Raw genomic sequence first — 7330 nt, forward strand, 5'->3', positions numbered from 1 at the left:
CCCCCGTGCCTGGAGCCCGTGCTCCGCACCAAGAGAAGCCACTGGCAATGAGGAGCCTGCGCACCACAACGAAGGGGAGCCCCCACTCACCGCAACGGAAAGAAAGCCCGCGCACAGCAAAAAAAGACCCAACGCAGCCCATCAAATACAGAACCATTTTTTTTTTAAATGGAGGGTATGATAGAAAGCGCTGGCATTTCTCTGCACAAGCATACACGGCCAGGCCCAGGATCTGGAATCGCGACAGCAAGTTCCAAACGGCAGAGGAAAGTGGCTCCTGACGGGACACCTATTTTTCACGCTGAGAGAGACCACCACCATGTCATGCTGGAGGACTCAGAGATATCACCTGGCGCCTGACAGAATGGCTCCCCGACAACAGATGACACTACGGAAAACAGCACAGAAGTCCCTGAAAGCACTGCACCAACAACTACCACGTGACCCAGCAACTCCACTACGTGCCCACCGAGGGGGTGAGGGTGACACATACATACACGTGTATGTGTATCCACACCTATCCCTATGTAGCCATAGTTAGGGACATACCGATAGCGCTCTCTGTGTGCATACGTCTCTACCTAGTCACACACAGGCGCGCGCGCGTTTATGACTCAACCCTACCAGGGAATGAGGTCTTGCCATCCGCGGAAACATGGAGAGACCCAGAGGGTATTGCGCTACACAAGATACCTCAGGTCGCGAGACTATCATGTCTGTGAAGAACGTACACAGCAATACACACACATGAACACAAAGAAGGAACCGCAAACAGGTTCCTCGACACCTAAAAGGAACAAATGGGGGGTGGCCAGAGGAGGGAGGGAGGGGGGAAGAGGGAGACGAGTGCAATAGGTGAGGGAGAGGAAGCGGTGCCCACTTCTAGTTATGAAATAAACAACTCACTCGCAGGATGTCATGTACAGCAGGCGGAATAGAGTCCATCCTACTGTCATGACATCGAATGGTGACAGACAGTAACGAGACTTATCACGGAGATCCCTGGGCCATGTGTAAACATAGCCACTCGCTAGGGTATACACCTGAAAACCAATATACTCTTGTCAGTCTGTTAGACTTCCATTTTAAAAGGGCGGGGGGAGGAGGGAGGGAGGGGGGAGGGGGGCAGAGAAAGGAGCAAGAGGAAGAGGAGGGTGGTGGGGGAGGAGGAGGAGGGGGGGGAGGAGGAGGAGGAGGAGGAGGAGGAGGAGGAGGAGGAGGAGGAGGAGGAGGAAAAAGATGGCTTGCCTTGAAGAAATCAACAAAAGGAAAGAGCGAGAGAGACAGAGACAGAGGCAGAGAGAGACGCGAAATCAAGAGTGGACACTCAGGTGACTGCAAGAGTTAAGGGAGATTAAGACAAGAAACAAACTCCCAACAGTAGTTTGGTAAGTCCAAAATCAAGATTTGGATATCATGCTGGCATCAAGCACCAACCCTTCTAAATGGACACAAAGACACACAGGCCTCCCTCACTTGGGGCGGGGGGGTCGTCAGGACCAGGAAATGACCATGCAAGCGGAAGCTGGAAAAGGCAACCTTGTTCATCCACGGCGGAAACATACCATGGTCCCACAGCATTCAAAACATTGTATCAAAACATGTACAAACGGCTCTTCCTCACTCCCAATGAAAACTGCAGAGAACGTCCAAAACAGCCAACGTGTGATTTGCTTAGCAGATTGTCATGGAGAGCCTCGACCAGAAAGCATCGCTTTCGGTTTGTAACATCATAGGAACAGCAGTCTCAACAGCGCTTGCCTTCTTGGCGCAGTATCATTTCTACGCCTGGATACACAGTCCTACTTTGGGGTGGGGGGGTGGGGGTGAGGGAGCCCTGCCAGCAGTTCCTATTTTTCAAAGCAGACCTCTTCCCCCTCCCCCCAACCACCACCACCATTTTTCTTATTTTTTTTCTCTTTCCTCTGGTCTCAGGTTCTGCCCAATCCAGTCCACTGGCCTCCATCCCAGGCCACTGTGGGCTGTGTGTACAGATTTGCAAGATGAAGACAGTTCTCCCCAGAGAACCGGGCAGCCGCCCGGCTGAGATCTAAAAACCGATCTGCTCATGCAGTTCCACTTTTTCTTTTTCTCTTTTAAATGGGCTTCTTTCTGTCAAGGAGAAGATTTCCAAATCAAAAGGAGACCGAAAGATTTCTAGGTTCCACAGCTTCAGGATTCCATGGATCGGGGGTGTCAAAAAGTCTGCGCAGGGCCTTCAGTAAAGGCCGTCTTTCTCAGCGCACACAAGTCAACCCGAGACCAAGGCAACCTGAGGGCAAAACCCCTCGCTTGATTTCATTTCTCCCATTAGGCCCCGAACATCAGAGCGCGTGTGACAGAGAGAGAGAGACAGAGAGAGACAGAGACAGAGACAGAGACAGAGACAGAGACAGAGACAGAGAGACAGAGAGAGAGAGAGAGAGAGAGAGAGAGAGAGAGAGAGAGAGAGAAACCCCACAAAAGAGAAACAAACGAAAACCCCAGCAAAGGTTCCATACATTGTTCGCCAGGATTGGAAGTGATGACGTCGTTGCGGGGGAGGGGGAGAATTATGCGGAGGGCACTTGCAAACCTCGCGGTTGCAGCCAGCAGGTGCTGACAGATACGTTTTTGAAACCGGCTGGCGGCGCCCTTGAGCTTCCTACGGTTCTGACCATACCCGTTCTCAGGGAGGTGGCTGTGGAGCCCAGGATAGGCCACGCCAAAATGCACCTCCGTGGCACAGTGATCATTTGGCGTGACGGTGACCTCAAGCAGGCGGCCAACACAAGAGGGACCCTCGGGCTCTTCTTTGTGTCTCCCTGAAAGCGAGACATCCATCTCTCTCTCGGGTGAAAGGCGCACTCCCTGCATCTGCACCTGGAGTTAGGAGGACGCTCCGATCCCCAAAGTAGGGAATTCATTGGGGCCGAGAAGCCTAGGGAGACAGACACTGTGACTTCTTTCAGGGACCCCCCCCAAGCCCAAACTCTGTTTAGATTCTTCCTTCCCTCAGGGCGCACCCGAAAGCTAAGTCTCTCGGTCTGATCCCTGTCTCACACATGTACTGTCCCTTGGTCTACACAGTCGAAAAGCTGCCCGCCTCAGCCACTTCTCACGGCTAGAAGGTAAAACAACAACAACAACAACAAACGAACACGTGTTCCCGCTCCCGCTTCCTCTATCCGCCTTGAGTCCATGTTAGGATGAGTCCAGCCACGAGGACTCAAGAGGGGCAGAGGGGGAGATTTCCCCCTCCCCCAAACAGGAAGGGGTCTGGAACTCTCTTCCCAGTGGCCACCCAGCTCAACTCTGGGTGCCTGAACCCTAGTTTGCCTCCTTTCGAGTTTTAAATGCTCTTCCCTGGGTTAGAATCACAAGGAGAGATGCTCACGCATGTATGTCTTCCAAGTTTTACGTGACATGGGGCAGCCCTCCTAAGAAAGCAAAGAAAGACTCAGAGAAGTGGCAACACCTACAATCTCTTCGGTTCTGCTGAGGAGAGGGAGGAAATCTGGGAAAGTAACTATACTATGGCCCGGGCTGGCGGGCGCCGGGGTGGGGGGGGTGTTAAGGGAGCTAAAGGAGGATGAGATTTCTTAGAAACTCATTCTTAGGCACAGAAACATTGGATGGATGCGGGACCCCACCTCTTCTTTTCCCTTGTGTTGGGAAGATCATTTGGCTCCTGCCAGCTGGGGTTTCATGCCCCCACGAATCATCAGGCGAGTGCTCCGGAGAAAAGAGCGAGAGCACAGGTCAGGAGAACATGGAGAAGATGGCTGCCGGATGCCCGGGGCCACACGGATGTCTTCGGGGGCACAGGCACGTCCACGATCTGTGGACCATGTCTACGGCAGATTGGGTGTGTAGGTCATTTTGAACAGGCTCCCATCCACCTGCCCTCATTGGGGTCCTGTCTCCAGCTCCCCTGAGCGGTGCCGTCACGGCCAGGTGAAGACAGGGCTCCTCCAGGGGCGGGCCCGTGCCAGAGAAAGGGAGACGGCAGTGAAGTCATCGAGCTTCGGGTACTTCTACCAGAGTGACTCTCCTTCATCAAGTCCCCGGCAGGTGGAGGGACACGTCTTTCTGACACGGTGGGGCCAGGGGAGGCTTAGAAAAAGGCTTCTGACAACCGCACCATCAAGTATGAGCTCTCCGTTTCCTTGACGGAAGAGTCCCCCACTCTCCCAAGTGGTAGAGCTAGGAACGGGCCCCTCGGGTCCCATCTTACACGTGAGAATGACATGCTGACTTTACCCCTCTTCAAGGCGGAGTTTGTAAAAGGTCAGCCCTGGAGGAAGGACCCAGCTTGTCAGTCCTCTCATGCTATCATCCAAGCCGAGGAGAGCCGTGCCAGGCCTCCACGGAAGGAATACGGCGGTCGGCTGCCTTTGGAGAAGATGGCTCTGTGAGCAGCAGCGTGGAAACCAACCGAGAAGCAGGGGCCACTCTAGAGGCCAGCAGGGTCCTTAGGGGCCCAGCCAGGCCAGGCCAGGCCAGGATGGAGAGAGGGGATGGAGCCGGACCTTTGAGGCCCTAGCCTCCACAGCACCTGGGATTCTGCTGGGATTCTTGAGAAACTCGCTCCACATTCTAGAAGGGCCTGCGTGTCACAAAGATACGAAGCCATACTTTCCTTAAAGAGCACCTGCCCTCAGGAAGTGGCACTCAGCACGCTCGCTGGTGATGGGCCAGACACACCCATAGACACTCAGGTTCCAGGGAAAAGCTTTGCTCAGCTCTTTCTCCCCTTGCGTCCTCAAAACACAAAGCCATCGCTTCCGGATACCAGGGAAGCTCTCAGGTAGGTTTGTGCTGGGGCGGGCGCCAACTAGAACTGTGAAGAGGGGAGATCGGAGCCGCAGAAGCTCTGGGGCCCCGAGGAAAGACGCCGCCGCCGATCCACCTCTCGCACCTTCCTCTCAGCGGGAGGGCCAGGGACTCTCCCCCCGCACAGGATCCTGGCCACACACGAGGGAGGGCCCACACCCACTGTCCTGCTCCTCTTTGCCTGGGGTGGGTTCAGAGACACTGGACTCGGCTCATCCCTCTCCACAGCGGCGCGTCCCTCTCCACAGCCGTGCACGGCAGGCAGCAGAGCAGAAGAACAAGAGCTGGCATCGTCCACCGTTCCCAGAGCTGCTCCATTCCCGTCCACGCGCATCCGGATGGGGCGCACAGACAGGGCGCCCGTCCTGAGGTCACCGTGTCGCTCCAGGTGCGGACTCCCGAGATGGTGACATCTCGGTCGAGGAGACCGTCCCCTGTGAGACCACAGGCTTGGCAGTATTGCCGAGAGCATGCTTCGTGGGCCATCTGCAATTCCATGTCACCGGAAACATACCGTGTCAAACTTGTGCTCGGCCTCCAAGTCAAAGGGCTGCCTGAGGACTTTGACCGACAATTCCAGTTGCTCCTGGCCTAAGAGACACAACTTCTCCCAAGAAAACAAACCGTAACACAATGTAAAGTCTGACCTACCTCCAGACGCGTGTTTGACGTGGCACGGCCATGTCCGGAGGCTCATGTGACTTCCATGCGGGGGCAGCCTGGGAACCGCCTTTCTGAGTCTCCCCCTCCCCGTGCGACCCCAGGGTAGGGCTGGTGCGAAGAGAACGCTGGATGGGATGTAGGCATTGGAAGTGAAGCCACAGCCAAGGCTCTCTGCAGGCTGTCGCCATCCCACACGGTGACAGGTGGGCACAGAGGTGCAGGGTGGAAGGCTGTCCATCCACACATACACACACACACACACACACACCCACCCACCCCCGCCGCCCTGCGTCTGGCTAGTGTTCCCAGCTGGTGCCCCCTGGACGACAGTGGCCCAGGCCACTCCTGGCTGCCTGGCCGCAGATCCACCGAGGGACAGCTGTGCCTTCCCCCGAGTCTCTCCATGTCTCCCCTGTGGCCCCGCACATCGGTGGCTACCTTTCCCTGTGGGCGCTGACAGCTCCATCGGCACTGCCACCTCCGCCACTGCCACCGGGCACTCAGAGGACTGAGAGCCACAGCCTTCCCTCCCCTCCCCTCCTCCGCAGCCCAGCCCAGCCCTGCCCTGCCCAGCTGCTCCCAGGCCTCTGGAAGGTCCAGTTCCTAGAACGAGGTCTTCATTCCTGTGACTCCCACGGTGTCTCTGCTTCCATGACACAGACCGGCTATGTTGTCCCGACAGTAGGACACACACAGAAACCCTGTGTGAAAATCATGAGGCTGACAGCATCATTCGTCATCTGAGACAGAAAATCAATACAGATATCGTATTAAATACACATAATTATACGTAGGGGTGTGTGTGTGTGTGTGTGTGTGTGTGTGTGTGTGTGTGTGTGTGTCTGTCTGTCTGTCTGTCTGTCTGTCTGTCTGTCTGTATCTCACTGCAGTATTCACACAAGCATTGCCAGCCAAGCAGAACCTCAGGTCTCTGTGATAATTGTCCCTGGGGATGTTCTGCCGACTGTCACGCAGAGACCGTCGTTGTACGGAGACACAGGTAAAGACGTGTGTTTGTCAAGACAGGAGAACACAGAAAACACATCCTGTTTCACAGGGATGAACTAGTGTCATGATGCCAACCTGGGGACACGGGCGCCCGTTCATGCTCCTGGCCAGGCCCTGCAAGCATTAGGGGACCATCGCTTCTGTCCTTGTATGGGCCGCTCACTGCACCGAGTTCTTAGTCACCTCACGTAGCCCTCACCGCAAATCCACACCTTGAACGTGGTCCTCCTTCCTCATCGCCACCGCCACCACGTTCCTCCTGGTCTCTTTAAACGCGCACGCGTCCCTGGTGGGTGGGGTAAGGAGCCAGCTCCCCCCACCCCACCCCACTCCGGTGCCTGCCTGCCTGCCTGCCTGCCTGCCTGCCTGCCTGCCTGCCTGCGTGCGTGCGTAGAGTAGAAGCAGGGAATGTTCTGTCGTTCCCCCTTCCCAACCCGCGAACGAAGGAAACCTTCGTGTATCTTTCTATACTTTATGTGCTGTCGCCTACATGTGTTCCCCCATTTTTCTTTATCCACAAGAGCTCCCTGCAGTCCCCACTCTCTGTATGAACGGCATTCACACACGTCCAAAGTGAATTTATTTCAGCTTCTATCGGGTGGCATATCCAGATAGATCCTTTAGGTCAGGAAGCACAGAAACACAGCCAAGTCGAGTGAGTGCTGAACCAGAGTCATTTAGGAATCCTATGAGGTGACCAGTGTGGAAGGAGCATGTGTTCCAAGGCACTTCTTTTGATGTCTTAGGTTTACCTAGCCAGCAATGCAGATCCCATGAAAGTGGGCAGAGATCTTTTCTCCATAGGCTCTCCTGTTACGGAACGCAAGTGTGTTCCCGTGCCCAC

The sequence above is a fragment of the Hippopotamus amphibius genome, chromosome 15, assembly GCF_030028045.1.
Source record: "Hippopotamus amphibius kiboko isolate mHipAmp2 chromosome 15, mHipAmp2.hap2, whole genome shotgun sequence".
NCBI classification, from domain to species: Eukaryota; Metazoa; Chordata; class Mammalia; order Artiodactyla; family Hippopotamidae; genus Hippopotamus; species Hippopotamus amphibius.